General features: G+C 33.5%; 1 protein-coding gene across 6 annotated transcripts in view; it reads left to right on the top strand.

The window, feature by feature from the left end:
• Positions 1-27,282, top strand: part of MARCHF1 (membrane associated ring-CH-type finger 1) — a 663,738-nt gene that overhangs the window by 166,825 nt on the left and 469,631 nt on the right. The window contains exon 2 of one of the 6 annotated variants that reach the window (XM_074229018.1): positions 19,677-19,795. The exons of 4 other annotated variants lie outside the window; for them this stretch is intronic. The gene's annotated coding sequence lies outside the window, so the exon portion shown is untranslated. Of the gene's footprint in view, positions 1-13,643; positions 19,796-27,282 lie in introns of those variants that run through there. One more of the 6 variants, XM_074229016.1, reaches the window with a different exon arrangement.

Below are 27,282 nucleotides of genomic sequence, written 5' to 3' on the forward strand. Positions count from 1 at the left end.
CCTGATCTCTATGGAAAAATGATGGCCACTGTATGCTAAATGTTGCTTAATCTAATCTAAAGAATCACTTGGACAGCTGATTTTAATCAGTTGTTTTTCTTGGATCCAATAATGTCTTTCAGTGATCATAATTAAGGGGATGTATCAGGACCTTGTTATGTTATAAAAAATTGTGCTGAGCAAAAGCAACAAAAAACATCACAAAAGATGGAGAAAATGAAATAATAAAATATTAGTAAATTCTTACTCTTATCACTGTAAATATTAGCTGTGTGACCTATAAGCAAGCTTCCCTCTTTGCCTCAACTGATTTTTTTTTTCTGAGAATCAAATGAGAAAATAGTTGTAATACACTCAGCACTGTCTTTGGTACATAGTAGGTGTCATATAAATGCTTATTCCTTCTATATCAGCTAAAAGTCTATAGATATTCAAAAGTATATATGTATAATGCATGTCTTCATGTGTGTTCTCATCTGCCCTTAAATAAATTAGACATCGTCTATGATTAAGAAAGTTAACAGAATGCTTGCACATTTTTGTATATACTTGTCTATAATTATTGATAATTATATTTATGTATATATGTTTTATACATGAACATACATATATCTACATATGTGTATTATATGTACACACATCTATAGACATAGATATGCATACATATATAATTATGAACTTTGGTGTCTAATCAAGGTAAAGTCTGACACTTAGTATGAGCGAATGATCCAATGTCCTAGTTTTGACTATGTATATGGGGGGGGGGGGTAAAGTATTATATAGAGAGTTAAAGAAATTAGCTTAAGAAAAATGTTATTTAAATTTGGGATTTTATTAGTAACAATAAGTGTATATATTAGTATTTCAAATGCATTTTCAGAATCTTTAGATTTAAAAACAGGAGGGGAAAAAAGCTCAAATTGATAAGCTCCATCACACAGCTGCCAAATTGATATATTGTGAAGACATGTATCTTATTATGTTACTCCCCCTATCAAAAACATCAGAAATGCCCTGTTGCCTCAAGGATAAACTACAAAATCCTCAGTCTAGTGTTTAAAGTCTTTCATGTTGTTATTTACTCCATTTGACTTTTTACCTCATTTTCATACTACTCCCCTTCATGTACTTTCCCAGTTGAAATGTCTGTTATCTATTGAATGTCCATGACCTTCCCACCTCTTCACTGGAGGAATTTTGGAATCCTCTCTTTCATCCCTTCTACCTGGTTAAACTCTTAGCTTCCTTTAAAACCCAGTTCAGGTAGCAGCTCCTACATAAGACTTTTCTTCATCCTCTAAGTTGCTAGTACTTTCTCCCTCTTGAAATTTATATTGCTTTCTAATTACTTATCTATGTAGTTATTATATCCGCCAGTAAAACATAAGTTCTTTTGAATCAATAAGCATTTAAGTGATTACTATGTTCTAAACTTTAAAAAAAAAACAAAGATAACCTTAGAAGGTAAAACAAAGAAGGTTTAATTTTTATCTTTACATTGCTAATATTTGTTGGATTGGTCGATATTTTCTCTACATATGTAATCAGAATTGCCTTCTATAAAAGATGAAATAACAGAATAGTAAAATTCCTCTTTTAAGATTTTGTGTTTCAATGATACATATATCTATTCAACCACTGGTCCTGAGATTTCTCTCATCTGGGGTACTCCCACTATGAATATAGATCAAAGAAGAGAAGAGGTGAGATAGACCAGAACTCCATTCTTCTGCCACCATACTCTTCAGATGCAAAAGGGAGAGACTGCATGAGCAAATGTAGGGTGATGGCAATTTGTGGACACCCAGAGAAATCACACTTAAACATAATATTAACCAAAATAAATTCATTTCTCTATTATGGCAGCTGGAATGCCAGAATGAGGGAGACCTGAATTCAAATTTGGTCTCAGATGCTTTCAGACAGTGTAATCCTGGGTACTTAATCTCTTTCTCTCCCAGTTTCCTTTACTATAAAATGAGGATAATGATAGCACCTACCTTATAAGGTTGTTGTGAAGATAAAATGAGATAATATTTGTAAAAGCTCTTAGTATTAACACATAGTAGGTGCTTGATAAATGATTATTCCCTTTTCCTATATATGTTAAGTTGTCATATGTTTGCATACATGTATGTATATACACACATTCATATAGCAATGTACTGGAATGATTCGAAATTTAGTTCTTTTTCCTCTACACTCTGCTGCTTCTGAAAATATATGCATAAGTATATATAAGTTCTTTAGCTAAGTCTATGGCTAATCTGATTTTTATTTCCTGCAACTGAGTTAGAGAGAACATTCACAATAAGAGAGAGTTGGCAATTAGCCCACTAATCTACAGCCATCCTAAAGGACTTGGGCTGGAAAATTTTTAAGTGCCAAAACAGAATTTGAAAAAGCAGTGATAGTTCCGTTAATTTTCAAAATGTGCACTAATTCATCTGCTATGTGGAGAAAAGTCTTGTGAATCCTTTAAAGATAAATGTTCTATTATTTATCATCATTTAATGATAGAATAAAAACTTCCACATTATAAATATATATATATGTATATGTATATAATTTGTATATCCATCTGTAATGGACGATTTAGGACATAGTTGCAGTAAGAAAAAAAACAAGTGCCCTGATTTAATTATTTGGCTCTGGGATGTTGTCAAGTTAAGAGCTAATCCCAGTTAGTAATTACACAGTTATTGTTGGCAAATTCCAAGGATAGGAAGGAGAAAATTATTTAAAACATATAAAGATTATTTAAAATACATCCAAACTTAAGATTTGCCTTTTTGAAGTCAGATTGTGTGTCAGAAAACTATATCATATTTGCAGTTTGTGATTAAACTTGAGAGAGACATTCTCTTACATTATTTGGTAAAAACAGTGATTTAAATAATAAAAGATATTTGCAGACTGAATTTCGAAGGGCAATTTTAGGGGTTTTTTGTTTTTGTTTTTACAAGGCAAATGGAGTTAAGTGGCTTGCCCAAGGCCACACAGCTAGGTAATTATTAAGTGTCTGAGACCAGATTTGAACCCAGGTACTCCTGACTCCAAGGCCGGTGCTTTATCCACTGCGCCACCTAGCTGCCCCAGAAGGACAATTTTAAATCATTGCCATAAGAAATTTTCTAATCCAGTTAATATTTATTCATTCAGTAAATATTAAACTCTGCCATGTGTTGTGCATAGTTTTAGGTGTAGAGGCAGATATGCAAACAGATGAAATATGGCTTCTACCCTCTAGGAGTCTACAGTCTATCAGATATGATAAGAAGGTAGATATACAAATTACAAAAAAGAAAAAAATGCACACAGTGGATAAAGCACTGGTCCTGAAGTCAGGAGGACCTGAGTTCAAATCCGGCCTCAGACACATAATAATTACCTAGCTGTGTGTCCTTGGGCAAGTCACTTAATCCCATTGCCTTGCCAAAAAAAAAGAAAAGAAAAAGAAAAAAATGCATAAGAGAACTTCTAATTCATTATCAGGTGGATACCCCCAAAAAGACAGAAGAAAGCAAGCAAATACACTTATGTACAAACTATTTTAGTAACTATGTAACTATTTTTTATTGGCAATGAATTGGAAATTGAAGTGATGCCCATCAATTATGGTATAGGGATGTGCTGGAACCCTAATTTGCCATATGAAATGATAAAGAGGATTTTTTTGTTAAAAAGTGTGAAATGAACTGAGACAAAGTTATTTGGGAAGACCCAAGAGAACAAATTATGTAATATACAAAGACAAATATCTTTGAAAGACTTGTAATAAGCCATATATTTATCATAGGTGTTCTATTTTTATCTTTTTCAGTAGCAGGTACAGTAGTCATGAGAAAAAGAAGGGTTTTTTTGTTAATTTAAAAAAATGTCTCAGTAGTTTGCTGCAAGATTAGAAGTACACACTTAACTTGAGATGATGGGGATATCATTGCAAAGTCAATACCCAATGGTGCTGAACATTTAGAATGCAGCATATTAAGTGAATGAGAAGATTGCTCAACTCTAGCTGTTACCTTGCTTGAGTTTGTGCCAGCATCAGCAGTCTTGCTCTTAATTACAATTTTAATAATGAAAATTAAAGCACTTTTTGAAATTCTGTTGCAAATAAATCTTATTATACATACGTTTCTAAAAAAGATTGAGTAAAAAGGCCATCAGAAGCAGTGAATCCCTCCTCATTAAAAAAATTGCAATTTTTCATAAGTCTTAAACATTTACAGTACCCTAAGACAGAAGCTAAGAGGTTTGCGGTACATTTTTGGTAGGAAGTATAGCTAACACTTCAAGGTCTCCAATTTGCAGAAAATTCTAGGATAATAAAGTAATAATAGCTTTGAATTATGTAGTACTTCATAGTTATTTTTATAGCATTTTCACTTGTATTATGCCATTTGATAATATCACTACTCTTTGTCAAGTTAAGAGCTTCATCATTTAAAGTAAAAGAAATTACAGAAAATTTTTATACAGAAGCAACTAGTATTCTATAAAATAAGTTTTCTGGGTTCTTAGTCTTACTGCCTTCAAAATAAAGAATGGGTTATCAGTTACAAAGTCCTTGATTTCAAAGGAGCAATTAGGCAATATTTCTTAAAGACCTAGTTCAAAGCAAGAAAGTTTTATTCTGATGTTAGCATTTTCTTGCCACTGAATTTACCCTGATCCTACTTTTTTTGACTATACAACATGTTTTTCCTTGATTTCCAGAACCTGTAATAGTCATATTCCTCCCAAGGGATATTTACTTGTATATCTTTCATAGTATTTAGAAATAGGAAGAGACTTAGAGATGTCAAACACTTTTACTTTGCATGTATTTAAACTGTGATTCTTAGAATACCTAGACTAAGATAGGTAAGCAAAGATGAATTTATGGTCGTATACTTTGTCTGTAAATCTGGTACCCTAATTGTTACAGTCCAGTGCTTCCCTTGGGTAACAGCTAAGCTGGGAAAATAACTCAGGCATGTGGTCATTGAAAAAGGTTAAGGGATCATCATAGGTAGTTTCTAACTACCTATGATTTTGAAAAAAATTCTCCATTTTAGTTGTCAACTTCATCAATCATCTAATGGAAAATTTTAATTATAATGAGTAGGTATATGTGTCTATAGTATGTAATTTCTTAAATTATGAATTTATATATGTGTGTGTGTGTGTGTGTGTGACTTAAAATAAGGGAATTTGAAAGAAACCATCAAGATCTAACTTGTCTCCTACACTTCTGCATATGAAGAAACTAAGGTTTATAGACTTTAAATGGTTAAGTGTATTCATGAAGTAACAGGACAAGATTACCAACTTCTTCTGATTCCATATCTAGTGAGGAGAGTGAAATTTCCTTCTATCACGGAATGTTTCTAAGCTGAGATTAAATGACCAGTGGTCAAGAATGGATGCCTGCATTTTAATATTTCAGCTTAAAAATAGAACTCTAGCATGACCCAGTCAGATCCGGGGAATCTTTCTTAAATAATGAATTCCCTCATTCCTTTCATTGCTAGAAATTTTCTCTCTCCTAGACTTTTTAAAGACTTTATAACCTGGTGTCCAGTGATAAACTTTGACTGACTCATCTAGAATTCAGCATCTCAAAAGGACTTAACCTAATTTGATAGACTCACTTGATTTAATAGGACATCTTACCATGAGAATGAGAGATTATGAATAAAGTCCAGATGTTAAATTGATATCTCTTAAATTGGTTGTTTATTGTTCTTCATTCTCAGAGAGGACCTAAATGGCATCACTGTCTGGTCAAGGTTCAGTGAGTTTGACTGAGACTGATCATACCAAGACGAGTTAGAGGATTTTACCATAGGTCAGGCACTAACAATCCAATCTATAATGAGGATTTTTTTTAGTTGTTTTTTCAAGGCAATGGGGTTAAGTGGCTTGCCCAAGGCCACACTGCTAGGTAATTATTAAGTGTCTGAGGTTGGATTTGAACTCAGGTACACTGACTCCAAGGCCAGTGCTCTATCCACTGCGCCACCTAGCCGCCCCATGAAATTTTTTTTGATCCAGAAAATAAGAAGTTATTCCTCTCTTCTTTTTCACCCCTTATATCATTTACCCTTAGCTATTTTCTCTTTGTGAGTTTCTTGAGGGCAGGAACCATGAATTTGCCTTTCTTTTTATATCCTTAGTGTTTAAGTGTTTAGCATACTGTTAGACTTTAGTAAGCTCTTAATGAGTCTCTGTTGACTGATTGAAAGACTTTGTTCTCTAAATGTCACTAACAGTGTGCATTTTTGTAAAGAGAATGTGAAAAAAATGAAAAAACTCACATCCCATACTCATACTAGACTTTGTGTAGTCCTAGAGGAATGATAGTTTAATTGCTTTGTTTTCCATTGTTGTCTTAACTAGTTAATGTTTCTTCCTTTTGAGTTTACATATTGTCTTCTTTGTATCTGGGTTCTTTTGAAGAAATAACTCAATTTTCTCTTCCAACATTCAACTTAAATGCTCGTGAATGACTAGGTTTTTGTTTTGCATGAAAAATAATTTTCTTTGCTTTTCAAAAAGTCATACTCTAGGTCGTCTTTTAATTATTTATTAATAAGTAGCAATCATGAGCTACTCTGATGAATTTTCCTTGAAAGATGAAAGTGTTATGTTTTTGTTTTTGTTTTGGCCATTCATAACATCTTCTTTGGTTTTGTAGTTCTGGATTTGACCAAATTGTTTGTGTTATTAAACATGGATTAGTTTGTTTCCTATTTATGCTCTTTGAGTTCTTTCAGAATGTACTTACCCACCTACCTCCTACATTCTTGGCAATGATTTATGAGATCCTAAAGCAGAGGTATTGCTGGAGCCAGTTCAAACTGATTCTTGAGAGCTGATTATTAAATTTTCAGTCTGAGCACTTACAACTCAAAAATCAGTACATACTATATAAACCAGTGCTTGATTTATTGCTTTGTTGGTTGTCCAGACTTAAGAAAACAATGGAGTAAAGGTCAATAATTCAAATTAAACTTTGAATAATTAAGAAAATACTTTATTTTCAGTTCAAAATTCTCACCCTCCCTCCATGTTTCCCCTAGTATTGAGAAGGCAAGAAATATGATAGCCATAATACATACGAATTCCTGCAAAATGTTTTTGTCACATTAGTTTTGTAGTGGGGGGGGAAGAAAAATATGCTTCAGTCTGCACTCTAAATCTGCAAATTCTCTCTGAAGATGGATAGTATTTTTCATTTTGAATCCCTTGTAATTGTCATGGATCGTTGAACATATTATGCAGAATAAACTTTAAAAGCGTGGTATGCATATGTCTCCCCAACCCATAGCCCAAGAGCTGGGTGCCAAATATTTCCCAGGCTATTGCTGTCTTGAAGTTTATTATTCAGGGTGTTTTTTAATCATACTTTGCTGGAAGACCAATAACTCTTAGGCTATCTCTTCATAGTCTCTATAAAGTTATTATTCTTGTTTTATAGCACTTGAATATATTTTCCCAGTCTTGTTATGTTCAGTTTTGTTCAATTAATTTGCCCTTTCCTTTTTTTTTATTTTAGTATTCCAGTTCTCCTACCTTCTTTTCAGATTATCTACTATGTTGAACAAATCCTCTGACATTTTTTCTAAATTTTCCTGTTCTCTTATTAGAATTATTGATTTTTTGATTTACAGCTTAATTGATATTTTTATCTCATTGATTTAACATCAATTAACTCTTTTATTCAATACTTAGCATATAGTGGGCACTTTAAAAATGGGTGTTAGATATCACTCCAAAACCTTCAATTGGTTCTTACTTTTTTCTAGGAACTTCACAGAATTTATTTTCAATAACTTTACTTCCCTTAAAGGTTTTTTTTACTTATTTTCTTTTGTTACAATATACATGGTCACCATAATGTTCTTTTTTCCTCATATATTAGCATTGAACCCATTTTACCAATTTCTCTATTGGTTTTTCTATTGCAATCTTGTTGTATTCACATTTCTTACCATTAATCCACTTGTTTATATACTAGAATGATTAATATTATTTTCTTTTTATACTGTCTTCACTCTACTCAATTGGACAAGATATGTGACTCTAAAGATAGAGTTAAAGCACTGCCATGGGGAAAATTGAAGAGACTTCTATAGCTGAGATTCTTCTCCTTTTCCAGCCCCATTCTTGTGAGCCACATCTTTTTTTCAAGGACCAACTTTCCACAATGCTAGTTGGATTTGTTCACCCCAGATCTCTAAGAGATTGTTGAAGGATTTTGTGAGAGCAAACACTGGGCAAAAACTATGAGCTCCAGCCTCTGTAACTGAGCCTCTGTTGTGCTTTCTCTCAATCTCCTGATGGATTACATATTAACTTCTCTATTATATTAAATAGTGAATGACTGATAGATGGTACAGAGGATAGATAAAAGGTTGGATGGAACTGGGAAGACTCAGGGAGACAAGAGTTTAAATCCAGCCTCAGGTACTTACTAGCTGAATGATCCTGGGCAAGTCTCTTAACTCTGTTTGTCTCAGTTTCCCCATCTATAAAATGAACTGGAGAAAGAAACTGTAAACCATTCCAGTATATTTGCCAATAAAACCCCAAAGGGAGTCACAAAATGTCAGATGACTGAAAATGACCAAGCAGCAATGAAAGTAATTCTGGTCATCTCCTTCCAAACTTAACTTTTTTTCCTTCTTTCTCTAATTTTCTTCCAGGGCTAATCAGATTCATGGGGGCCTCAAATTCACTGAAAGGTAGATGGAAGTTCTTTACGATGCCTCCTGGGAAATTTAATAGCTAGGCTTTCCCTATAAATAAGCTTCTAGAACCAACTTTTCCTTCCTTGAAAGCTCCAGATGATTGGATTCCCAATTACCAAATTCCTTCCTCTCATTGAGATTTGGAGTCCCCCAGATACTGCAAATGAAATTACCTTCAAAAGCCAGCACAGCCATGGGAGACTCAGGATGCTTGTCTGCAAACTTATCCTTAACTGTGTGAGGAAAGCATTAGCAAAAAAAAAAAATAGATCACTGAGGTGACCTTAAGTTGTCTTATTACGGCAAGAATTACTTTATGGTACTTACTTCCTTCATCTTCTTTGAGTCATTTTTTTTTCATTGTTGAGACATTTAAAATAATTAAGGTAGTAAGACAGAAAACTAAACCTAGGACAATTCTCACTTTGCTGTTTCTACCTTCCTCCCCTGATATTTCCCTCCTTCTAGTTATTATATGAAAAAATTACATTAAAAAAGACTTGGTGACAAGTTATATGGAATGAGAAGGCAAGAATGGGTAGAAGTCAACTCTGATGGAGAGATTATTCACATTAATACATTCATAAATTATCAGATGGATGATTGAAGATTTGGATACTATGAAAAGCTGAAGAGCTCATCTTTGGGTCAAGTTAACCTTGTGCCATCATGTGTTAGTGCCATTCAGATGACTCCTTATGTCTTATGTGCAGTGGCTGATAATGGCTATTTTTATATTGTCATCAAAGCTTAAGATCTCTTTGAGATGGTCCTCCATCTTAGAAAGTACTTGGTAGTCATCCCTTCTCTCTGACTTTATTGTTGCTGTTGTTCAACTTTCATTTTCAAAATGGACCAATGACATCATGGGGTGATGTCTTGAATGCAAGTGAATTGGATTTAAGTGAGGCAGAGTTGCACAAAGTCATCAGCCTCACTTTTTCTTCCAGGGTTATCAAAATTCAGTGGCAGGACAAAAGTCTAGATGACTGGCAACAGCCCAAGATAGAGTGGATGACCTTGGTATTTTCCATGTATAACAAAACCCTAAGAGCTCTATAATACCTGCTTCAGTCACCTTCATGGATATTCAATATCTTGTTCTTATCTGCCCATTTGGCTGAGGGAAGTCTTCAAATGCCTGGGATAGACATGTCCCTAAGTAACCAGTTGGTTGAAGTCTTTTGGTTATCCTCAACCTGTTTTAACCTGTCTGCTGAGATGGTTTTATCAGGGTGTGACCAAGGTCTATACTACAGTTTCTTGGAGTCACAGGTGAGAGTTGGGTGAGAGATGGACACCAAAAATGGATGAGTAGTCCTGGAAAGGACTTGGCAAGCATTCCCACTCAAGGTGCTAGTTCTTCCTGAACACTCCAAATTGAACTTGACTAGTACTGCTTTTACTGTTTATTATCCTTTCACAGGGGATATGTGATTATATAATATATGTATTTATATATATATGTATGTGTATATCTATCTATGTATATACATCTCACATGTACTTCCTTGACTTCAAATCTAAAAATTTTCTGTCATTTCTAATACTTATTTTCCTTATGTCTTGCTTTCTCTCAATTAGTTAATAGATACAATAAAAATGTCCCTGAAAGTTTGATTCTCTTCAACATTTCGCTATTGTCTACGAATATGAATAGGTAGCTAGAGTGAAATCTCAGAGAACACAATGTTACCAAAACCTAGTATTGATTTTGTATGTCCAGAGAAATAAGAAGAGTGAATTCTTGAGAGAGGATTACCTTCTCTGAATGTCAAATAAAGGATGTGTGTAGTGTTTACATGGTGGGTACACAGCGGAAGTGATTTTTGTATTGAATTTAGATGCTAGATGAGGGAGAGAATGACTGTTTCCTCTGTATCCGTGATATCTTGCAAGTATTCATACTTAAGGATATTTTTATTATGTTTCTTATCTTAAAGAAGATTATATGAGAACACTGGATAAATCTAAGGAATCCATTTTTAAATTTGCAGATCAAATTTTTATTTAAATTATGATTTGTAGGAAATATATTTAAAAATTCCTTTTAATGGGAAAGAACTTGGAAGCACATTATAAATAATTTAAAATATGCATTTTATTTTGACCTAAGTACATGAAGAGGACAAATGGGAAAATTGTTTTTAAGTATCTCTAAATGTCACCTCATTAAGTTTCACTCATTCTGATTATGTATTTTTAATGACTAGAGAATGAGTTTATGTCAAAACTTTCATTATGGTTTTAGAGAAGAACCTTCAAATGTAAACTCTCCTAATCTAAAACTAAGGTGTGTGGAAATGTGTCATACTGTAAGGAAATAATTGATACATGGAATTCTGCATACTGTGTTTCCTAAATAAATTGATATCTTTCTCCTACAAACTCTTTGTATATTTCCAGACCAATGAAAACATTTTTCAAACTTTTAAGTATGATGTCATCCTTTACATGACAATTTGCCAAATGAGAATGAAAATTATTTTATTTTTCACATGACATGGATGCTCTTTCACATCATCTAGATTAGAACATCTTTTCCCCCTTTTATACAGTTTTAAATTTTTACTCTGACTTATAATCTTTGTTAAATTTGTTTAGGCAACCTCAATTTTTAAAATTTTCCCATTTTTCTCTTTTCTTGACCCTTCAATCTTTAGCCAAATATCTGTCCTCTGATGTATCCACTCATTTTCCACTACAGGCTTAAAGTACTTAAAGTAAAGTACTACTCTACAATATTCAGTTAAAAATTTGAGACCATCAATGGTAAAAAAACATCACAAAAATTTTCTTTAAAATTTGTCAAATAAATCAGAAGTCTACCTTCAATATAACAGTTCAAGGAAAAGGGAAGCAGGCACAAAAGGTCATCAACTTTTTTCTGTTCCTTGCATTTTAATTTTTTCCTTGGCATATCAAAACTTTGTAAACAGAACTTGTAAAATTCTAGAGTTGGAAGGAACCTTAGATTCTATCTAGTTCAACTTTCCACTCATTGCAAAATTTTCCATGTAATATCCTTAATAGATAATTATCTCACTAAGGCTTGAACACTTGCAGTGATAGGGCTACAGTAAATTGTGAGTCAGCTCATTCCATGGCTAGAAAGATCTTATTTATGTTTAGCAGAAATTTTCTTTCTTATGCCTTTTTACATGTTATATTACCTTTAATGTTTTTTTTAACGTCTTGTCCTTTGCCAAACCTTACCCTCACCTTCCCACACTGAAACCATCCATTTAACAAGGGGAAGCTGTGTAAGCAAAGCTCACACACAGAGACCTGATCTCACAATAGGTGAATAATTTCATTTCTAGTTTCCTGTTCCTCTCTATTGGGAAAAGAAAGGCTTATTTCCTTTAGTACTCATTCACTCTTTAGCACTTAAATTGTTCATTTTAACCATTTCAGCAATTGGTTGGTTCAGTTGGTTTTTGGTTATTATTCTTTATCATAGTTATTTTGTCATTCTAGCTCTACATTCTATGCTCTACATCACTTCTTATGACCCTTCCCATATTTATATGAATTCTTCATATTGCCAATATATCTTATGATGCAATAAAACATCTGCTCCTTCTCCTTCTGAGGGCTATTCACCCTGAAACATATCTCTACCATATCAGTCTTCTCCTCCTACTAGTGGGTTCCTCCCAGAGAATCTGTTTTTAAAAGGGTAGATAAGCTTATCATCCTTCATTTTCCCATTAACCCCAGTTCTGCTTCTGCCTTTCTAGACTTTAATAACAGGCCCCCATAGTAATACCTTTGATACTACACACAGGCATGCAGACACGCTTCTCAACAGACACACTTTTCAATTCTCTTTTTTATATTGTCTTTTTTCCATTTAGAATGGAAGATCTTTGATGGAAGTTTCATCAGTTTTTATATTTATTACATTATATTATATTTATTATTAATTTTATTTGTTGTTTATATCATGTTTATTTATTTTTGATATTTATATTTAAATTTATTGTTTTATATATTATATTTATTGTTAGCAAAAAATTATATTACATTATATTTATTGTTAACATTAAAAAAATTGAATTCCAAATTCTGTCTCTCCTTTAACCCCTCCCCTACCCAAGTGAGAATTGTTTTATATATGTAATTTTAAAAATCATTCAAAATATTTCCATGTCAGTCATATCACAAAAAACAAGAAATATAAAGTGAGAAAATTATACTTTAATTTGCACTCAAAATTTTTCAGTTCCCTCTCTGGAGATAGATAGCATTCTTATCAGGAGTCCTTCAGAATTGCTTTAGATCATTGTATTGATGAGATCATTGGTGGATCATTACTGTTTACAAAGATCCTCTGCTTCTACTCAATTCCTTTACATTAGTTCATAGAGGTCTCCCCAGATTTTTTTTTGAAACCACCACTCTTAGCATTTCTGATAGCACATTGGTATTCCATCACAATCATGGACCACAACTAGTTCAGCCATTTCATAATTGATGGCTTCCCATCAATTTCCAACTCTTTTCCACCCTAAAAAAAGAGCAGCTATAAATATTTTGTACAAATAGGACTTTTTCCTTTTTCTTTGATGTCTTTAGGATATAGACATGTAGTGGGTGGTATTACTAGATCAAAGTATGATTAGTTTAATCTTTCTTTTTTTGTTGTCTTTATGTCCCCATAGCCTAACATAGTTTCTGACAAATGGTAAGTTCTCAATATTAATGCTTGTTATCTACTTACCTAATAATTTGGTCTTAATTCTGTCCCCTGAAATGACAGTCTAACTTGTCTTACATATTATATTCACTTGTACATATACATATATATATATATGTTTACATAGCTATATAGATATGGATATTGTATATATTTTATCATATTATTTATATTGAGATATTATGTGCAGAGTACTTTGCAAACTTCTGATTTAGGCAAGCTATTCTTATAAACTCCTTGAAGACAGAATCTTATGCTTATTTTCATACACACAAGTACACAGAATATTCCATATTTGTGGTAAAAAAGATAAAATTGGAATACTTACCTATCTGTCTGACCTTCATCTCAGAAAATAAATGGTACATTTCCTTCTTTAAAAAAGAATTGTGGAGCTGGACATATGCCACTATATGTCCATTTTGAGGCCAATTTTGCTTATCTGTTTTTGTTGCAAGGGAAAATTAAATTGTAAGGAAGGGGATACTTGTCAAATACTTTACTCTTTGATTGTTGGATCTTAAAAGGACTAATATTGAGGTACAAACAAATTTTTTCTTTGATTTTTTGACCAGTCTGTGATATCTATGAACCCCTGGTGGGGGGGGTAGAGTGTATAAAGCTCCAGACCTAAAGTCAGAAAGAACTGAATTCAAATTCTGTCTCAGACACAAGCTGTTTGACCCTGGGCAAATCACTTAATCCTGCTTGCCTCAGTTTCCTTACTTATAAAAATGAACTGGAGAAGGAAATGGCAAATTAATCTAATACCTTTGCCAAAAAAAAAAATCCCAAATGATCTCATGAGGACTCGGACATGACTGAAATAATTGAGCAACATGTAATATCTACTCAGTTAATTATGTTTCTTCCAAATAAAGTTTCTTGTTCTTCTGGGATCTAAGTGACTTGCTCAGAATTATTCACATGAAAATGATTATTAAACCAAATTCCCTAATCTGTAAATCAGAAATCACAAAAGCTTTATTTTCCATCTAGAGGTAGGAAATTTTAACGACTTTCATTCCATCATCTGTCTTAAAAATCAGTAAATAAACTCCCCCCCCAGTTTATTTTATATTTTATTTTTTGCAAGGCAAATGGGGTTAAGTGGCTTGCCCAAGGCCACACAGCTAGGTAATTATTAAATGTCTGAGACCAGATTTGAACCCAGGTACTCCTGACTCCAGGGCCGGTGCTTTATCCACTGCGCCACCTAGCTGCCCCCTCCCAGTTTATTTTCAAAGGATAATTAGTTACATTCTATAGAACAAAAGTAAAAAGTTAGAGTTGAAATATTTGATTTAAATTTTAAGACTTGATTCATGGTTTCTAGGAAGGAAAATGAGTCACAGTCTTGATTCTTCCCTGATAAGAATGATCTCATTCATGCTGACCATCCCTCTCCTAGAAACATAGAATTTTTAAAAAGAACTATCTAATAAAAGCTACTATTTTGGGACCATATTTCCTAGCACCAAACTTATTACAATGTAAAGGGGAAAACATGCCTCAACAAATTTATAGTTGAGAATTTCCACAAATAAGTCACAATTTCTTGAATTATTGTTCCTACTTTGACATACTGCTTTTGTGCTATGCACAGCCTTAATTTATGTAGCTATAGATGTGAGCTTTAACTGTAGGTACACCTTTGTATTTATCATCTGCTGAATTTGGTACTTTTTCCCCTGTACTTTCCTCTTGTTCTTTCACAGCTCAATTGAGCTGCCCAAATTCAAGATACCTTAAAGCTCGGATATGCTTTTTATTCAGTTACTGGGCAAGGATAAGTGATTGCTATTGTGTAGCTTGATGGCTTTATATATGGAGCAAACATATTTTCCTAATGCTACAGAGGTGACATCTCAGCCCACCACAAAGTAGTCTTTTTGTGATGAGTTTACCCTTTGTTCAGACCCAGGTAGCAGAACTAGGGGCAATGGAAGGATGCTATGAGGGGGTAATTTTAGAGTTATTGAAAGAAAAAAGCTTTCAAAAATTTAGATACAAAAATTTAATGAAAGGCTGTGGGTTCTCCTTGATTAGAGGTATTCATACAAAGGCTAAGTTGGGTGTATTGTAGAGAGAATTCTTTTTTCAATTAGAATGTGTGTTCCTTAAAAGAAGAGACTGCCTTTCTTCACATCTCTATCACTTAACACAATGCCTGATACCTCTAGTTCCTCAGGCTCACAACCAAAAGTCATCCTGAAATCTTCATTATCTCTCATCATCCTGTACCCATTCTGTTGCTTTCACCTTTGTATCATATCTTGAATATGCCCCCATCTCTCCTCTGGCATTGCCACCACACCTTGATTACTGCAATTGCCTGCTGGTGGATTTACCAATCTCAAGTCTGTCACCTCTCAAATACACCCCCCATTCATGCTTTAAAGTGATTTTCCTAAATTCCAGAGATGACCATGTCATTGCCCTACTCAATGAATTCCAGTGGCTCCATATCACTTCTAGGATCATATGCAAAATGCTCTGTTTGGCATTAAGTGCAATTCATAATCTGGCCCCCTCAAATCTTTCCAGATTTTTACACTGCACCCCTCACTACATACTCTTTGATCCAATGTTATTGGTCTCCATGCTTTTTCACAAACAAAATATCCCATATCTCAGTTCTAAGCATTTTCTCTGTTCTCAAGCCTGGAATGCTCTACCTATGGACTTCCCCGGCTTCCTTTAAACCCCCTAACTGAAAGTCCATCTTCTATCTATAGGAAGTTTTCCCAACCCCTCAATTCTAGTTTCTTCCCTCTGTTAGTTATGTCCTGTATAGTTTATCTCTGTCTCTCTCTGTTTCACTTTTGTCCCATTAGATTGTGGGCTCCTTGAAAGCTGGGACTGTCTTTTGCTGTCGTTGCTACTCTTCCTCCTAATACACTACTTCTCTCTCTTTTTTTTGTAATCCCAGCACTTAGAACAGTGTCTGACACAGGGGTGCTCAATAAATGTTTTTTTGATTGATTGGTATAAGTTTATTCTTATAAGACGTGGGACTTGACCTGAACTTTGAAAGCTGTGTAATATTTGAATGTAAAGTAAAAAGAATTACCATAATTTATAATGAGAAGAAATTAAAAGATCCTAAATGTGGTAAGAATGGAAATGCAATGGAAAGACAACTGACTTCAGGGTTTTATTTTTCCTGAGTTACTGATTCTATCACTCAAGAGTTGTGTGATTTTGGGAAGACACTTAACTTCTTTTATTTCCATAACTAGGAAAAACATTAGAGATCACTTATTATAATCCCATGCCTAACAGATGAAGAAATTGAGACATAGAGCTTAGATGATTGTCCCAGAGTCAAACATGTAGGATTTCAATCAAAATCAGTGATTTTTTTATACTCTAACCTATATTACTCTTCAATAAATTAAATAAATGATTTGCAAATTAAATGATATACAAAGCACTTTGATATATTATAAGAGATCAAGAATCATTGTTTTTAGCAACTTATAGATCCTAGCACAGTGTTTTCTACATAGTAGACATTTGATCCTTGTTTATTGGATTGAATAGAATTTGGTAAGGGGACAGCTTTGATAGGAAGAGTGAGAAAGGAGACCGGATATAGATTAGGTGACATTAGATTTAAATGATTAGATTATAAAGGTCATTTCAGGCAGAAGATTTTATAAATTCTGCTACTTAAAAGATTGGTATTAGTATGCTGTCATCTTGATTTTTGTAGAAGTTCAATTCTTTTTTTTAAGTATTTTTCAAGGCAAATGGGGTTAAGTTGCTTGCCCAAGGCCACACAGCTAGGTAATTATTAAATGTCTGAGACTGGATTTGAACCCAGGTACTGCTGGACTCCAAGGCCAGTTCTTTATCCACTAGCCACCCCAGAAATTCAATTCTTTACAAAGGTCTCATAATCCCAAAATATTTTTCAATACTTTTTTAATAGAAGAAAAGGACTTGAAAACAAAGTAGATGCCCATCTATTGTGTAATGGATAAACATATTTGATACATGAATGTAATGGAACATAATATAAAAAATGATGGGCAGGAAAGACACAGAACATCATAGAATAACTTATATGAACTGACATAAAACAAAGTAGATTCAAGAAAATTATGTACCCAATGAATTCAACAAGGTAAATAGAAAGTATAACAACAAAAAAGAAAGTCTAATTATAATTGCCACACTTAGCTTGAAAAAACCCCCTTAATTTGAGTAAACACTCCTTACTTCTTTGCAGAAATAGAGGGTCTCTAGATGCCAATCACTGTGCCTCTGCCTCTCCTGTTAGATTTAAGAGATCTATTGTTAAATTTTGATGACCAACACTGCTTTAAAAAAATCAGTCACAAAAGATGACTTTCTGTGTTGGGGGAAGTTGGAAGGATACATTTAGAAATGAAAATGAAATAAAACAAAAGATATTATTTTTTACAATAAACTATGAATCTTTTTTCATATAAGCAGCAGGAAAAAAGCATGGGGTCTAGTAGAAGAAATGTCTAGTCCTAGATGGGCCATTTATTTGGGTGCATTGGATCTTTAAATCTCAGTTTCCTCACTTGTAAATTGCATATATTTATATGTTCAATAATCTACTTCATGGGGTTGTGGGAATGAGATAAGAAAAGATGATGTTTGTAAATTGCTTTATAAAACTGAATGTTGAGAATAAGTTGGTACTGTCTGTGATCCATGTTTTCCTAAAATATACATGTTGATGGACTGGATTTTGCATATTTTTATTACTTTAAATGATAATCAGAGAAGTAAGATTGTATGTCAGATGCTTTTGCTCAATATAAGGCAGGGTACTCTTTTTGGTCATCATTCCTTAGCTAATATCTTCCAAGGACTCTCAGACAGACAAATAACCTTTTCTGAGATGAAAGCCAATTCCTTTAACTGACTAGGGAACAGAGGGTTCTGAAAATCTCTCTTGACACATCTGTGAAATCACCCTTTTTTTCCTTACAATATTTTCCCTTTTGAAATGTCATGATGACTCAGTGAATATTAGAGGTGGAAGAAAAGAAGTGCATTTTTTTCCAACGAATTAATTTGCAGAAATGTTCAGTTGCCAATGAACAAGCTAATAAGAGAGATTTTTCAGTTAAATGGAAAGATCTGTAATTGTGGCAAGGGAGAAGAAATTCTGGTAGCAAATTTAATAATCCAACAATTCTTCTACTGCTTTATCTCACCTTGGAGTTGAAATCAATTTAAAAATCTTATAAATGGTAATATTAAATATTGTCTCATCATTTCCAGGTGCAACTTCAAAGCTAACTAACCTTACACACATTAACAATCTCAGATTCAATCTTTTGGAAATTCAGGCTAGTACCATTCTCCCTTTTCTTGCCTCAAGTGCAGAAAAATAATAATTTATCAGTTTAAACTATAACAAATCCCTGAGTGAAAATGGTGAGAATATTTATGTCCTATACTCCTGACTTGCATCTCTGAATTGCATTGGATTTTCTAAGAATGTCCTGGAGAATACAAATACAGACTGTTGATCTTGGCTCCAAGGACATCTTAGTGGTGCTGTCTGGAGTCACACTGAGGATTTTGTGATTTGTATTCAGAGGCTCTCCTATTGCTCTTTATCCTAACCCTTGGGAAGCTCCAAGCCTAGCCAAGTCTCTAGAGTCTCTTCTGAATGTGAGACAGTGTGGTGCAGCAGAAAGAAAACTGGAATGGGATTTGGAAGACAATGGGTTCCAACGTTCCACTTTGTCCATTGTACAATTCTATATACAATGAACTATCTTCTATTGCAAACTTTTCCATAACTTCCCAATTATTAGTATCTCCCTTACCTATATTATATTAAGGTAACTCATTTGTTGTGTATTCTGTATATTTTTAGTCTGCAATTAGTTACACATCTCTTTCAGTAGTGTTTAAGCTCCCTGAAAGAAGAGTTTTCCTTTTGTTTTTAATCTTTATATCTTGACACTCATAAATCAGTGAGGAAGAAGGAATAAGCTTTACTCAATATCTATATTCTAGGCACTTTTCTAAGTGCTTTACACATTATCTCATGCGATTTCATTTAATTTGACCTAGACAGTGATCAACCCATAGTAGGTGCTTACTGATAATAATGATGTTTGTCCTTCATTCTTGAAGATCATGACATCAAGGAGGAAGGTGATACCATGACATGCACGTGAATTGGATTTGAGTGAGGGGGTGTTGTGCTAAGTCACCAGTCTCACTTTCTCCTCCAGAGCTATCTGTGGCCAGTGGCCAGATATGAATCAGGACTACTACTAGAGGTGACCCTGGATATGAGGCTATCAGGGTTAAGATACTTGCCCAAGATCACAAGGCTTGTCAAGAGTCTGAGGTAAGATTTGAACTCAAGCCCTCCTTATTCCAGGGCTGATACTCTATCCACTGTATCACCTAGATGCCTTTACTAATATAGTACGTATGTATGTAACGAAGTATGTAAGTATGTATGTTCATGCTAACTAATTTTTGTTGATTGTTTGATAACATGATCCTTATTCTTTAGGGCTATGAAGAGAATATATTAAAGTAGTTGTGATATCCCCTATACAGTAACTTTCAAGTCAATTCATTTTAATCAAGTTTCTGCTCCATGTGGAACTGTACTTATCATGGGGAATACAAAGATTGACATGACAAAGTTCCCACTCCTTTAGAGTACTTTGATGGGAGCCACAGGTATGTAACTGTTTCAAATAAGAGTTAATTAAGATAAAAGAGGCATCAAGGCAAAATAATACTAGAAATTTGAAAACAAAAAAAAGAGAAGTTACTTTCATCTGGGGAAAATAGGGAGAGGAGAAGGTTAGGGAAAGGTCTAATTAACATCTGAGTTGGATTTTGAAGGAAGGGAAGTATATACCTCTGTTTATTTGGAAGTCACTTATTCCAGGTCTGGAAGACAGATTGAACAAGATGAGAAAGAGGACTGGAAAATAGTTCAGTTGAGTATGAAGTTCCAAAAAATTCAATAAAGCAGAAAAGACAGATTAGAGCCACACTGTGGAGGACTTTGAATGCTAGGAGCAAACTTTTCTACTTTATTGCATAGACTGTGGAAAGTCACTGAAGGTCATGGAATTCCAGAACTATTGCTGTAAGTGATTAAGAAAGTAAATAATCATTGGATCCTAGACTAGAATTGGAAGGGATCTAAGAAACCACGGAGTTACCTAGCAAATTTAAATGACTTTTCCAAGGTCACACAGATGGTAAGTGACAGAGCCATGACTAGAGCCCAAAGCTGGAATTCTTTCCATTGTACCATGACACTTACAGATTTTTGAATGGAGAATAAACATGATTAGACTAATTATATCACTTTGATATCATTATGAAGTCTCTATCGGAAAGAAAATAGAGTAGAAAACAGAAAGCTCAATTAGGACTTGATATAACACAGGAGTTTAAACAAAAAATAAATTAGAATTGATGGGGAAATGACTGAAAAAAACTGGCATATAATTGTGATGGAAATACTACTGTGCTTTAAGAAATGATGAACTCAATGATCTTAGAAAATCATGGAGCAAAATGAAAAGAATATTGTATACAATAACAGCAATATTGTTTTACAAGCAGCTAAGTCATTTTGAGTATTATAAATACCCATATTAACTATAAAGGACATATGAAGAAAGACACTATCTGCATCTAGAGAAATAGATGATGAAAAGATATATAAAATAATTTTATATATGTATATGTACATCTAGATATCTGGCTAGCTATAACATGCATACCTATTTGTATCTTATGGTAGCCATCTCTAGTGTTGGGGGAGGGGAAGAAAAGAGAGGAAAAAGAAATTTAGAAGACAACTTCATTATATATTTAAAAGTAATAGTGATCTGTACATAATATATTTGTAATTTCATAGGTAATCACCTTTTATTTTTCTATGTTATGGAAATGTTTGTTTTATTCCATAAATTTAAAATGAAATACATTTTTAAAAATTAGGATTAAGATGGTTTCAGTATGAGTAGAAAGGAAGGAGTAGAGAAGAGCAAGAATGCAAAAGTAGAATCAGAAGGATTTGTCAGCTAATTGCATATGTGGAGATAGGCCAAAAGAAGAAAATCGAAAGACTGTGGTTCTGGTACTATAAAAAGAGAAATGTGTGCTGGGAGATAATTCAGTTTTGGAGATGATACATTTGAGATGCCAGCTACCAGAAGTTTTAGTTGGTAATATTCTACAGAAAGGTGAAAATACAGTATTATTGCAAGGGAAGAGAGTGAGTCTAAAAACATAACTTGGAATAGAGAGTGGGACAGAGGCTATTCTTTCTTTATAGGAGTCTGACCTAACTTTCAAGGAAAATTTTCTTTTTTTAAGGGAGGGGAGCACCAAATTATGAATGAGGCAGGGATAACCCATGGAGCCAGGTCATAGAAGAGGCAAGAGATTATGGTAATAAAGGTGGGTGGGTTAGCTTTTGGTAAGGAGCATTTTAAGTCAAGCCAACAAGTATTTATTCAGTACATACTATACACCACACTCTGTACTAAGCATTGACAAAACAAAGACAAAAACACTTTCTACTCTCACTAGGGAAGAAGATAACATGCAAATAACTATGTACAAACAAACTACTTACAAGATCATTTTATATTTTTATCTCCTACTAGACTTCCCTTTTCCTTCCTAAATACCCATGTTTCCTTTAATTTCTAAATGACATGGTGTTTAGACTTCTTACCTTCCTGAATCAGTTAATTAAGTTAAGTATATTTTTGGCGCTTATGTACCAAGCACATAGATACTTAGACAAAAGACAATCCTTACTCTCAAGGAGGTTATAGACTAAAAGGGGGAAACAATATGCAAGTACCTTGTCCACAATTAAGATATATTCCAGATAAACTGGAGAAAAGAGAGGGAGGACAGTATGATTAAAGAGAACCTAGAAACTAGGGAGAGTGGAAAGGAGATAGTAGACTAGGGAGGGAAGGAGAGAAAGACAGTTAGACTAAGAGACAAAGTTCTCTCTCTCTCTCTCTCTCTCTCTCTCTCTCTCTCTCTCTCTCACACACACACACACACACACACATACACACACACACAGAGATGAACACGCAGAGAAATAGATACAGAGACAGTCAGAGGCAGAGAGAGACAGAGACAAAAATTCAGGAAGTATTATTTGAAAGGAATTACAAAGGGGTCAATTGAATCTCAACTTCTGTGAAGAGAAGTAAGGTGTAAGATGAATACAAAGATAGGAAGATTATGAAGAGTTTTTAAAAATCCAAACAGAACATTTTATAATTGATTGTGAGAGTAATAGAAGGGCATTGGTAGAGAGGAGAGATTTTTCCTTCAGTAGCAACGTCATGGATAATTATATAAATGTGAGGAATACTATTGTCTTGTAAGTAATATGGTAATGAGATGACTTTAAATAGATATGAAAATTCTTACACGAACTCATTCGAGTGAAGTAAGCCAAACCAGAACAATTTATACTGTAACATCTATAATATAAATACAAAATCTAAAATTAAACAAATTTGGAGACTTTTGAAATTCATTAAAAATGGAACAAGCAAAACCAAGAAAATAATTTATACAACAACAACAACACAATAAAAACAAAGAACTTAGAAACTGTAAAAATCTATGTTCATTTATTGTATCAATGTTGAAGTATGCTGTCTACCTCCTGAAAGAGAGAAGGAGTAATTTCAGGGAAGTATTTTGGTTTGATTGGCCATACATTTTTATCACAAGGAATTTATTTTTTTTCCTTTTCTTTTTTCTTCTTCTTACTAATGGTATGGGACTGGGAGGATCTGAAAGCAGATTTGTTAATTTTTTAAAGAATGTTAATTTTTTTTAAAAGGTCATGGAAGGAGGTAATTGCATTCTCTGCCCAAACTGGCATATTGCCCAGAATACTCCTCAATGTGGATGAGAGAATTGTAACCCATGGCTAATTTTCTTATAGAATGAGTTCCAAATAGTTGGTGATGTGTTTGAACACTTTTCTGAGGAAATGGTAATATGTAACTCCTATACTTTAGGTTTTACCTAGTCAGCTGATGATTTATGGAAAATATAATAAAAACTAATAGAAAAGAAAGATCCCAGTAGGCTATTTTTCTGTTCATGGTGTCAAGAACTAGAGTATCATTGAGAAAATGTTTTAAGTTTAACCACCTCTTTTACACCTTGTTCATGAATGAATCCTTTTTCTTAAACTTAACAAGGCAAAATTGGAATTCTTAAAGGAATTTTATTTGCAAAAGGCAAAGAAATTCAAAGAATTAATTGAATTTGTACATTTAATATATTCTTTTTCAGAAATCATGCTTTAATCATATGTCTACTTGCCTACTGGATGTCCACTACTACTACCTACCTATATAATTGGTATCTTAAATCCAACATATCAAAAACAGAGCTCATCATTTTTTTTAAATGAGAGATTACTATATAACCAATCCATCCACCAAATGTCCCATGCTCAGTCCTGACTACATGTGAAACACTCTTGCTACTCCCTTCCAACTACCCTGGTTTGGTCCCTGCTTTAAGGCTTAGTTCAAGTCCTAACTACCCTATGAAATTTTCAGTGAGTACCACACTTCACACTTACATCTCTTTTCTTGGAATTCTTATAACACCTATGACTTGTAGTGTAAAATTTAGCACTGATTGTGTAGTTTCAAATTATTTTCTGATCACCTTATTGTGATAGTTTTATTCAATTACTTCATAGGTTCCTTTCAGAAACATTCTCATATATTTGTTTATCCTCAGAAGTCAATCCACAAGCATTTATTTACTTATTTACTTATTTGGATTTTTATTTGTTTGTTTGTTTGTTTGTTTAGGTTTTTGCAAGGCAATGGGGTTAAATGGCTTGCCCAAGGCCTCCCAGCTAGGTAATTATTAAGTGTGTGAGGTCAAATTTGAACTCAGGTACTCCTGACTCCAGGACCGGTGCTCTATCCATTGTGCCACCAAGCCGACCCCTCACATTTATTAGCCACCTATTGGACGGCAGATACAACCAGATATTGAGAATACAGAGTATTTTTAGCAGCTCAAAAAGAATACCATATAGGGCGGCTAGGTGGCGCAGTGGATAGAGCACAAGCCCTGGAATCAGGAGTACCTGGGTTCAAATCCGATCTCAGACACTTAATAATTACCTAGCTGTGTGGCCTTGGGCAAGCCACTTAACCCTGTTTGCCCTGCAAAAACCTATAATAATAATAATAATAATAATAATAATAATAATAATAACAATAATAACAATAACAACAACAATAATAATAATGAAAGAATACCTTATATCAGTAACATGTACATATGTACAAAATAAATACAAAGTGATTTTTGAGGAGGGAAGTAGTTGGGGTGGTGATCAGGACAATCCTGATATAGAAATTGTTTCTTGGAATAGGAAACTGTTTATAAATAGGAATGGAGAGAGAAAGTAGAATGTTATGTGTGAAGAGCAATGAGAAGAATAGTTTTGTCTTAAGCATAGATGATCAAAAAGGAAGTAATTTATAACCAGTTTGGAAGGCTAAACCAGGACTAGGCTGAAAATGACTGTAAGATACCAAACAGGAATTTGTATTTGAGCCTGTAGTTAATTTGAAATCATTGGAGCTCATTTAGCAAGGTAGTGACATTGTCAGACTTTTGGGAAAACCTTCTTGGCAGTTGTAGAGGATAGCCTGGATTGGAGACAGTCAATATAGAGGCTAAGGCAAAAACTGAAGTGAAAGGTATGAACTAATATAAAGAGCCTGTAAATAGAAAAGAGGGGATATGAGAGTTATTGTAAGGGCAAAAATAATCTTATTTGGTAACTGAGTATAGAAGGGGGTTCAGGAGAGTGAGGGTATGAGGTTGTGAACCTGAGTGACTAGAATATTCAATAAACAGTTGTTTAATTTTAAGGTAGACTGTTATATTCTTTTTTGATGCAAATAACTATTATCTAATTTGTCTGATTTATAATTTTGAATTTTTATATATCAATTTTTGGGAAATACACTAATACGCACATAGTGATGGATGGTTTCTGAAGGACTTTATAAAGGTAGAAAGTACAAATGTTATTTCTATTTTTCAGAAGAAGAAAATAGACTCCCAAAGGATGAGTGATTTTTTTCCTTTATTGAAATTTTATTTTATTTTTCCAATTACATGTAAAGGTAGTTTTTAATATTCATACATTTGCAAGTTTATGAGTCCCACATTTTTCTATCACCCTCCTTTCCCTCCTCATGTTGGCAAACAAAGTGATAAAAGATATACATGTACAATCGTGTTTAACATAATTCTATATTAGTCATGTTGTGAAAAAGGAATTGGAATTATGAGGGGAAAACCTTTAAAAAGAAATGAAAAATATAATAGAAGTTTTTTACAAAGTGAACATATTATACTTTGTTCTGCATTCAGAATCAACAGTGTGTTCTCTGGATATGGATAGTATTTTCCTTTACAGAATTCTCAGAATTGTCTTTGATCACTGTTAAGAGAAGTTGATTAATTATAATCATTTCACAATTTTGTAGTTAATGTGCATAATGTTCTCTTGGTTCTGCTTACTTCACTCAGCTTCAGTTCATGAAAGTCTTTCCATGCTTCTCTAAAGTCTGGCCACTCATGATTTCTTACAGAACATCAATACTCCATGACATTAATATACCATAATTTGCTCAGCTATTCCTCAATTGATGGGCATCCTCTGTATTTCCATTTCATTGTTATGACAAAAAGAGTTGCTATGATTATTTTTGAACAAATGAGACATCCCAATTTTTATTATATCTTTGGGATATAGACTTAGAAGTGGCATTGATGATTCAAATGGTATGTACAATTTTATTGTCCTTTGTTCATGATTTCAAATTATTCTCCAGAAATGGATCAGTTTATAACTCCACCAACAGTATGTGTCCCAATTTTCCCATATCCTTTCCAACACTGATCATTTTTCATTTTTGTCATCTTAGACAATCCAATAGATGTGAGTTGTTTTAATATGCATTTATTTCATCAATATTGATTTGGATTGGTTTTTTCATATGACAGTAAATAGCTTTAATTTCTTCATATGAAAATTGCTTTTTCACATCCTTTGACTATTTCAATTGGGGAAATGACTTAAAATTTTATAAATTTGATTCTGTTCTCTAGTTTAAAAATGAGTCAGATCACTGGCCTTGGCGTCAGGAATACTTGAGTTCAAATCCAGCCTCAGACATTTAATAATTACCTAGCTGGTTGGCCTTGAGCAAGCCACTTAACCCCATTGCCTTGCAAAAATCTTAAAAAAAAAAAAGAAATGAGTCTTTTATCGTTAGCTGTGAAAAAAAAATGTTTCTCGGCTTTCTGCATTCCTTCTAATCTTGGCTGCATTGGTTTTATTTGTACAAAAACTTTTTAATTTCATACAGTCAAAATCATCCCTTTTTCAATTTATAATGATCTCATTTTCTTGTTTGTTGATAAACTTCTTCCATCCCCTTAGATCCAACAGAGTATTTCTTGTTCTCTATGATCACAAGTGGTTAGATGATCACACAGCATGAAATATCTGAGTTGAGATTTTACTGTAGCACTCCTAATTCCAACGTTGATGTCTCAAGAGGGACACCTGCTTCTGGCAAATGAATGTCAACATTTGATTTAGAGTTTTCTGCATAATGAATACTATACTTTATCTCATAGAGAGATGGTAATGATCAGGTAATGGGAGACCTGAAATAACAAGTTAAAATATTTGTTAGTACAATACAATGTGAAAATTGAAGATTGGGAATCAAGAGATATGAGTTCTAATCTTGA

Source organism: Macrotis lagotis, chromosome 3, assembly GCF_037893015.1.
Source record: "Macrotis lagotis isolate mMagLag1 chromosome 3, bilby.v1.9.chrom.fasta, whole genome shotgun sequence".
In the NCBI taxonomy this organism is placed as follows: Eukaryota; Metazoa; Chordata; class Mammalia; order Peramelemorphia; family Peramelidae; genus Macrotis; species Macrotis lagotis.